The following is a 10,889-nucleotide window of genomic DNA, read 5'->3' on the forward strand; positions in this document are numbered from 1 at the left end:
TCAAATAAAAGACAACCCTTGTGTATGCAATAGGGGCTGCATTTTACACTGAATCTTCATGAAATTTGATCACAATGTCTGGATGAAATCTAAGTCAAGTTCGAATATGGGTCATCTGGGGTAAAAAACTAGGTCACCCGGTCAAATCAAAGAAAATCCTTGTGTATGCAATAGTGGCTGCATTTTAGACTGGATATTCATGAATTTGATCAGAACGTTTGTCTTGATGAAATCTAGGTCACGTTCAAATATGAGACATGTTGGGTCAAAAGATAGTTCACCCAGTAAAATCAAAGAAAAACTTTGTGAATGCAAAAGGGGCTACATTTTAGGCAGGATGTTCATGAAATTTAATCAATGCTTTGATGAAATGTAGGTCAAATTCAAATATGGGTCATCACCTGGTCAAATTAAAGAATAACCTTGTGTATGCAATAGGGGCTGCATTTTTCAATGGGTCTTCATGAAATTTGATCAGAATGTTTGTCTTTATGCAATCTAGGTCGAGTTCAAATGGGGTCATCTGGGGTCAAGAACTAGAGTCACCCAGTACAATCAAAGAAAAACTTTGTGAATGCAATAGAAGCTACAATTTAGGCAGGATGTTCGTAAAATTTGACGACAATATTTGCTTTGATAAAATTTAGGGCAAGTTAAAATATAGGCAATGTTGGGACAAAAACTAGGTCACCTGGTCAAATCAATGAATAACCTTGTATATGCAATAGGGGCTGCATTTTTCAGTTGATCTTCATGAAATTTGATCAGGATGTTTGACTTGATGAAAGCTAGGTCGATTTAAAATATAGGTCATGTTGGGTCAAAAACTAGGTCACCTGGTCAAATCGCAGAAATACCTTGCCTATGCAAAAGGGGCCGCATTTTAAGCAGTATATTCATTAAATTTGATCAAAATGTTTCTTTTGATGCAATCTAGGGCAGGTTGGATAAAAAAACTAGGTCACCCGATCAAATCAAAGAAATACCTTGTGTAAGCGTTAGGGGCTGCACTTTAGACTGGATATTCATGAAATTTGATCCTGCCAATTGTTTTGATGAAATCTAGGTCAGATTCAAATATGGGTCATCTTGGACCAAAAAGTAGGTCAACCGGTCAAATCAAAGAAGTACCTTGTGAAAAACCTTATGTAATACAATATGGGCTGCTTTCCATGTCTATTACGTCAAGGTCACTTAGGCCTCAACTTTGAAAAATGTTCCCGTAGCATTTGTTGAGAAGCCGTTAACCTACACCCTTCAAACTTGCGGGCCAAATGGAGTAGACAACTCCTATCACTTTTCAGATCAGTAGGTTTAAGGTTAAGGATGCAACAGTCAGAATGCCCCCTTTTTGTTTCTTTCTTGAGAAATTACACACACAAAATTAACAGTCATTTTCAGGAAGATTATTCCGGCTGTTCTACCTGTTCTCAGGTGAGCGACCTAGGACCATTTGGTCCTCTTGTTTGGGAAAGTCACCAAGTGGTCCGTGGGCCAAGGCCAAAAAACTTGAAAGTCGTAACCCAGAAATTAGGCAAAGGTTGACCTATACCATGATGTTATACTATTATTCAGGAAACTTTAAAGGGTGGATGTCGGTCTGAGCAACATGTCAGTAAAATTTAATGACGATTTTTAAAACATTGGTATCTAATGAATACAATTTAGCATTGCATAGGGATAACGCTGATTTGGATGGTGAAAAAAAGAAATTTATCTGACATTTCTTATAATAAATCTTATCTGTTGTTGCCTGAAATAATCAATAATTTACTTTGGTTGTCAAATAATGCTACGCTATATATTATATACCAAACAAAATGTAAAAAGTAGGGGTTGATGTACCCCACCCACCACATTAGTACAGATACTTACGCGGGAAATCTTAAGAACTTCTAATCCTTTATAAAGGAAGGGAACCCTCATGTTTACAATAAAGAAAGCAAAATGAATGAATAATTAACTAAAAAATCACTTTAATGTCAGTTGGCCAAACCTAAGGTTTGTGTTTCATGTCTGGGCGATTCGCATACTGACAGACCTATTCTTTGCTAGTGGAGTAGAAATGATGAAAGTATTGCAAAAGCTGATACGACCGCAAAAGTTTCAAGGAAGTTCCCTATGGGGAACATCAAAATGGAAGCAGATCCAGCAATATAAGTCTTTATTCAAGATGACAGCCATTTCAAATTAATCCGAAATCATACATATGAGTTAATGCCACTCATATTTTGATGACTTTAATTCTCTTCTATGCTAGCTTAGGTCTGTTTAGTAGTCACTATGTACAAAGAAATTAAATCACCCAAAATTTAAGTTTGTTAAACTACCAATAAAATAGGTTATTTAGTTACACAGACTCTACAAATTAAGATGGCCACCATTTTCCAAATTTCCAAATAACTGCCTTAAATTCGATCAAACTTGTACATATGAAAGAGGTATTCAAAAGTCAAAGCTATATAACAGAAATCGCCTGATATTGATTTAAACATGTTACAGAGGATTTTACCGCGCACAAAATCACCACCTGAAATCGGTTACACGTACAGATACTAATGAGCTACTACTGGTCAAATATTCAGTCAAATAAGTTTTCAAGAGATTGAAGCTTGGTTATTCAGATAAATCCAACAAAGATACTGTCCTGTCATTTTCAAACTGGCCGCCAGAAATAAGTTTGCAAACACACATATGGATGTGATCTAAGTAATCATTGCTCTAATAGAAGTCATCTGAATTTGTTAAAATAATTTCAGTTGAAAACTACGTTACCAGTACGAGCTACTTCTCTTGTTTTAATCATGATGGCGCCATTTTCAAAATGCATACCGTAAATGACGTTAAAATAATATAATTTAAATGCTGCTTTTATTTCTTTTAAAACTAAACATATTACTCTCAATATTCATTCAAAGGATTTTGAATGTAGCTACAATGTAATATTAATTTTATCAGAATGGCTGCCTGCTAGATGTTACATATACAGTGTATCCTAGTAAAATAACGAGAAATGGAGAATCGAACATATAATGAAATTGTCGCCTTCTTTTAAAAGTCAAGTGCAAAAGATCATTGTACAAACAGTTATGTTTTTTTAAATATTTGGAAGGATTTATAAAGTTTATGTTTAAATGCAAATTGCATTTTCCTGTCACAATTCAGCTAAGTATTTACGACCTCTTTTTTAAGGACAAAGCCCTGTCTGATTACACAAACGGAAATGAGCATAATTTTACAGAGCAATTTATGATACATATATAATTATATATTGATCTACCTTTTGGTGGTGCTTGAACGTTTTATTTGTTTTGTTTGAAATAGAAATTTTCAGATATATCACAATTCCAAATCCCTTCAATATCCTTCAACAAAAACATTTCAATGCGTATGCCTCTGAAATAGTGCAAAATTATTATGAATACATCTATAGTCATGTAATTTGCTTGACATTATGAACAGGTAGTACAGAGCTTCACAGTTTTAAATTTAGCAAGTCCTGGAATCAAAAAGTCGCGTATCGTATCTTTTTGTTGTTTGGTCGTATGAGTATTGCTAATCGGTATTGTTGTAATTAATATTTAAAGTAACGTATGTTTCAGTCAGCTTAATAGAATAAAGCACTTAACTAAAAAGAGTTTTTACACATATGTCATAACGACATCAATGCACCACTAGCGTGTTCCACACAAATGGTGCAGACTCTGTAAGTATGTACATATGCATCTATGCATGTATGATGAACTTATTCTGATGCTGATACCAAAAAGTGACTTCTCGCAACCCCTCACATCACATTTTAGAGTATATTTCCGTCTTATGGTGTACAATGGTGTTATAATGTGTCCTCTTGTGTAGTTCTGAAACATACGTTACCGAATTTAGATAAAGGTAGTTACTATACTTAATGTTTTAAACACAGTTCCATACTGAGGTAATCTATATGCAACAGTTGAAATACATAATCGTTTGAATAAACTAGTTTGTTTGTATTTGGTAATAGTTTTAAAAGTAGAATATTGAATTTTAGTAAGAACTCAGAATTGACAAAAATGATACCACAACCACAATATGAACAATGAGTTTCATCTATGTTTTCGTTAAGGAAATGTAATATGATTGCGTAGTTCAGTAATTCCGTCCCACAGTATAAGTGATATAAAACAGAACTTTTTGAAGAAACATATTTTACCAAAAGTGACATTTGTTTTACTGACCATGTTATACTGTATATGCATGATGTTCTTTAAGTTCAAAATGTACCGTGTTTATTTACATCAGGAATTACACCAGCAACTTTGAACACATAATGCATATATAAACCGATAATTTCAGTAATGAATACAATTTATACCTTCCATAAATATCAAAACAACGCATTGAAAATATAAAACCTCTGTCTTGAAACCACCACAGTCCATCGAAACCCAAAAACTATCCTAGTTTTAATGTAACTTAATGTTCTGTGTAATATTGGTAACGTATGTTTCATAATGTATGTTTCATTTCGTTTTTGTAATGCTGTAGAAACTGACTGAGTAGGTGCTTTGCAATGCCAATAAGTATGATTTATGCATTAGCCTGGAATAATAATATACGAAATATGAAATTGAACAGGTGACCTTTAAAACCTAGGTAACGTATATTTGATTCTTAGATACCCTCATGTTCTGTATTTCTTTTGAATGAAAGTCAAAAATATTCAGACTGCGCACATACTGTAACCAAGTCAACTGTTAATTATCAATATGCTGTCTATGTCTGAACCAGAAGCCATAAAAATTGCTAATCTATGCTCCCTTTACAGTGATGTTGAAAGAGGCAGCATTGTTTTACTGTAGTTTGTCGACATCCTACTAACTATTGAGAATAATAACAGGGTTAAGTTCAACAAAATTATAACGGTTATGTATGCATGTTCAGTAAACATGGTCTATTCAAATTAAAAGCATACAAATGCATTTTTGGAGTGTTTTCAATGTTGCTAATTCTTCAAGGTGGAAAATTTGAGTGGCGACTGTTACGTATGTTACATTTTAAAGTATCTTTACCAACTAAAATCAAAATTATACAAGTAAGCTTACTTTGTCATCTAAAATAGAAGGAAACTATTGGTACCCCAAACCTTTCTGAATGAAACACAAATAGGCTTGATTTATTGAGAAACAGCATGTGATTTATATGTATTACATTTGTATGCACGGTGTCTATAACCTAAACTGATTGCAAAGTATTATATTTTCTTATGAATATATATAAAATTGTGAATCTTAATACAATTATTTGATGATGTCTTATTAAAAAATACAGTAATTTTGATGATTTTATGAGCTATTAAAAATGGCGAAAATGTAGCTCGGGTGGGTAGGGTATTTTAACCCCTAACTTTTGATAGAAATCGTCAAAATTTGGAATAAATTGTTACAGTGAGCTTTTAACTGATTTAGAGCAGTTACATAAGCAAAACGCTAATATATGAAAGTCAATATTGAAACAATCTACTAAATATTCGTGTGTAGACAATAATACTTTCAAAGAGAGAGAAGTCCGCATTTTTCATACACAAGGTTTACTCAAATGAGTATAATTTTTGTTCGATATACGGTAGAAAGCGACATCCGGTCTTAAACAATCCCGGAATGAATGTACTAATGGCTAAAGTGGACGAATCTTTGCCTAATGTCTGGGTTACGAAATCGAAAAACTAGAGGCCTTACAGAAATTGGCCCGCAGACCAAAGTGTATATTATCTGTAAAGTGATAACTGCAGATAACTGCCTTACATAATTTATGATTTGAAACTTATTTTGTAAGTTGTGTAAGGTCCAAACATTTAATACTTTTAAATATTGATTAGTTCACATGCTAGGCGTTCGGCGTGGCATTCTTTTCTGCACGATCCGCATGGAAATTGCACTTGTTTTTCCTCAACCAATAATCACAGATCACAATATTCTATCTTGTTCAAATAAGAAATGTTTATATATTCCAATAAAACAAAAAATCACAATGCATGATTTTTAGCAAATGCAAAGCTACATATATTTATTTAGAATAAAGGATATCTAACTATATAAATCGTAAAAAGGGCATTTATATGGATAATATTAACTCAGAAGCAACCAATTAAACACTTTTTTATAAAATCTGAGTATAAGTAATTTCTTTGACCAGTGCCATTGTTGAATTAAAGATACCTTTCATGTTGATCAGCGGCATGCGATCCTAATTGAAATTGAAGTGAATTGGTCCTTTAATAATTTCAGTGTTGTTTTAAGCTGACGCAAGGTTTACGATTAAAGACGACACATATGACATTACACAGTAGTTCACTAAAGACGACGCGTGTGATATACACGGTAGTAGAATGTTACTGTCCCCTCTCTTGATTAATAAACAATCATTGATTGCCATAAAATTTTGATTTGATCAAATGTAGTAACAATTTTGTTAATAACAGTTGGAACCGCGGTATCATTTAAAAATATAAAGTTAGTAAATGGCATTTTACTCAATATTTACAATAAAATTGATTTGATTTTTTAATTGATCTCGAATGTCTTTGTATTCTTTCATAACTTAATAATTAATGTAAAAAATAAAGGGGAAGAATTTATATAAATATAAAGAAAACAAACGTCTAAATATAAGAACATTGACGTTCCCTTTATCGAATTGATGCAAATTAATTGATGCATGAAAGAAAGAAATTGACCTAAAAAGGGTCATAACGGGCCTAATATATACAGAGGGCAGCCAGAGGGCATGGTCACTTTTCCCTATATGTATATAGTGGAAACTTTAAAAGTCTTCTTGTGTGAAACTGCTGGCCCGATTTCACAATAATTTTACACAAATGGTCCTTATGTGACTCTCTACCAAGATTGTTCAAATTATATTGGTTTGTCTAAAAACATGGCCGCCAGGGGGCGTTGTCATTTTTCCCTATATGTATATAGTGGAATGTTTAAAAATCTTCTTGTGTGAAACTGCTAGCCCGATTTTAAAATAATTTTACACAAATGGTTCTTGTGTGATCTTCTACAAATTATGTTCAAATGTTTCAGATTCGTCAAACAGCATGGCCGCCAGAGGGCGTGATCACTTTTCATCAACATTTTTTAAACAATATCTCGTCCAAAACCATTGAATGGATTTTGATGAAATTTTAAACAAATGATCTCTGGGTAGCTCTCTTTCAAAGTTGTTCAAATGGTTCCGGTTCGTTGAACATACGGGTCATTTTGGTTAAAAATAGATTTTCATCTATCAGACTTTAAAAATCCTTTTCTCTAGGGCTTTGATATTTGGCATGTGATATAAGGGTTTGACTCTCTATCATACTTGTCCAAATTATTGCCCTAAGGTCAATAAAATGGCCACGCCCAGTGTCTGTGATGTACTTACAATAGCCTTTTATATAAGAAACTTTGAAAATCTTCTTCTCTGAATCAACAATAGCTAGAGCCTTGATATTTGGCGTGTGATATCAGATTTGTAATTTCTATCGTGATTGTTCAAATTATTGCCCTAGGTTCGGTGTAAAACAATGATTTTTACATCACCATAAAGGAAAAATAATTCTCGTCGAATAATGTATAATTCAAGAAAATTTGTTGGCTGGTGCCGTTGCAGTACCCGTAACAGCTGCCAAGGATACGCGGCAACGTCAGTTTCAAAAACGGGCGTTGGTGGTCAATTTCGACGTCTCGTGTACAAAAACTGGTTGTCTCTATTAGTATAAAATAAACTTCATCTTGTTTGAAATATGGTCAACTTTACACATGCAAAATTGCATGACGCTACTAGAAAGTTCGCAAAGTGTCGTGTTCTACCTTAAATAAATTATATGGTGCCTCCCTACAACAGCCATTTGGCGATTTGGCTGGTTATAATACTTGGCTGAGATATTATGCCCACAAACATTGTCAGCATGTTTGGTAAAGATCCGATGAAAACTGAATTAGAGAGCGGACATGCTTTGGATGCCGGCCGCCCGCCCGCTGCCACGGGTGTTCACATAATACGCCGAGATATTATGCCCACAAACATTGTCAGCAAGTTTGGTGAAGATCGGATGATAACTGTTGGATTTAGAGAGCGGACAAGGCTAAATTTGCAGTTTTCCTGTACGGGTTGTCTAGAGGTCCGGTTACCAACCCCTAGCCACTTCCATTCAAATTTTTTTCAACCTGTGACAAAATAATAGATTTTTCCAATCAATAAGATTTTCTTCCAATTATATCTGTATAAATCTAGATCTATATAATTTCTATTTGGGAATACCTGTTCTTCTTCTTCTGAAACTTGTTCTAAATCAGATAGCATTGCCATCACTTGAATCGTTTTTGTGTGTTGTAAACAAACAAACGACAACTAAATCCTGATTCCAAGATGATAATCAAACTCTGTACATAGAGCGCCTACTTCATCCGATTTACATTCGGAACACTTTCACGCGTTTCGGGTTTTATCGTATGTTTAACATGGGACTGTTGAACCGTCCAAATACAGAAAATACAGGATTTTTTGTACGCACGTGCGTCCAAATACCGTAATATATTTAACAAATAATCAAGGCCTTTTAGTTGTTTATCGTCTGATCTACCACGATTCAGAGTTCAGATGCGTAGGAATTGAACCACGAGAGCGTTAGCCCGAGTGGTTAAATACCGGAGCATCTGAACGATGAACCGTGGTAAATTAGACGATAAATAACAAGAAGGCCTTGATTGTTTTCATTCTGACATGTTCATGTATATATTTTAATATATATTATACTGGATTTCATTTACACGGTGAGTAACGTATCGGACGTCATGCGGCAATATGACGTCATTATTGGCGTCATAATGCTCTCTTACCGGTCCGCGCGTCAACCGTTGTTTATCGCAGAATATCCAGAGCTTGATTTTCTTCTTTGTTTAACTGAAAATCAAATCGAGCCATGTTAGAATGTACGGTCACGTGTTGCAAATGAATGTTCGCGATAGATAAAATATATATAGAATAAGATAACTTATAGATCAATTAATATATTTATTATCGGTGTGTACACACCTTTAAAGGTGTATTGCATAGCTCAGTGATTTTCGTTTTGAATGGGGTGTACTGTGTAAACAGTTTTGGCGGGTATTTTGCACGGGATTATGATTTGACAATCATCGAGTGTCGCGCATTACAGCCGTCGAGTTGCTAAATTTCCGAAATAAGATTATATTTTCGTTTTCCTTAATATCTATAAATTCTATTCCTTTTCCTCTTTAACCTCGTTTATAGTTTTGAAGATTACATATAATCCGTTCAGTTACGTTCGTTATCATTTCAGATTATAGACATTATCCATTTCGTGCATATACGTCTTATTCCTATGTACTATATTTTCAGAAAATTCCTTAGAAGTACCTTCAAGCGAATTTCGGAATATTTATTGTGAAATTACCAAGACTACGAACTATATCGAAGGCACGCTGGATTAGTTATTGTTCTTATTTTGTCATATTGTAATATTTCACAGAGTGTTTTATTGCGATCGTTCTTGACATGCTAATTTTACTGTTTGCCTTTCCATTTTGGGAACATCTAGAACTTTATTTTATAACCCATTTTGGATTCAAAATTAGGGAATCGTCTGACAGGCGAACTTACTCGCCGCAGTTCCATAGCATGGGAGTAAGGAATCCTCTTAAAGGATATGGCATTTTTCTGATGTCGCACGTCCCCCTCCGAGGACGGAGTAGGGTTGCGTGCCTCGCTTTCTGCAGTCCAACTTTGGTTTCAAAAAAATCTTTTGGTTCTGACAATAATGACAGTTAAAGAGTAGCGAGTATAATTAACTTATTTATGAAAAGAAATTAGGTTCATTCAAGGTTTGGTTGCACTTAAGATCAAAATGACTTCATTCAAGCGTTTTATAGTATATGTATATGATAAATGCTTTGTATAGAAATTGAGATTGTTAGGGCAGGGTTAATAAATAAACGAAGGCTCCCAGGCGACCTCATGCCTAAATATATACTGTTGTTTATTTAAAGGTGTATGCTTGGAAGTTATAAATAATTTATGCTCGTTTGAGTGAAACGAATTAGAGCATAATTTCATGTAAAGAATTACCATGTCCATACTGATTTTCTTCAATTTTGATATTAATACCAATTTTGCTACTAATTTAAACGAAAAACGAAAACAAAAAGAAGCTGTTATGTTCGTAGTGAAATGCCTGAAATTATTGAATATTTGCCACAGTTCAAACCAATTTACGAGTACTTTTGGTCTGAAAAAGGATAACAGTAGCGTCGTTTAAAGGAGGTAAAATCACCAAGGTGAGAACCATCTAAGTATAGTCGCGCAATAGTTTTTTTTCCAAAGAAGGTGCGTGTGCGAGCCATTGTTTACTTAAATTGTTTTTAAAAACTCTCTTGGGCACAAAGTGCAAGGGCGAGCTTTTAGCACCTTTGGATGTCTGTTGTGTTTCAATCATGGTGCATCTTTGGATGTCTGTTGTGTTTCAATCATAGTGCATCTTAGTCCTTCCTCATCATTTAGCTTGAAGGTATCATATAGAGCCCACATTCCTGATTTGACTTGATCAGAATAATGGTATTGATAACATCTGAGCTAAGTTTGAAACTCAGTCATTTTGGATGAACAACTACGTCACCAGACTGAATTTAAGAACAACATTGTGTACAAAATACATATCATTCCATCAACTGAAACTTAGAATATTTCATCAAGGTCAATTTCGCATATGGGTCATGATCAGTCAATAAGTAGGTCACTAAATAAAACCATAAAAATGCTCACACTTCAAAGGCAATGTTTTTCTCCAACATTCATGAAACTCCATCATTCTATAACAAAGACACCAGCATCGTGATATCACCCCC

The sequence above is a fragment of the Mercenaria mercenaria genome, chromosome 9 (assembly GCF_021730395.1).
Source record: "Mercenaria mercenaria strain notata chromosome 9, MADL_Memer_1, whole genome shotgun sequence".
NCBI lineage: Eukaryota > Metazoa > Mollusca > Bivalvia > Venerida > Veneridae > Mercenaria > Mercenaria mercenaria.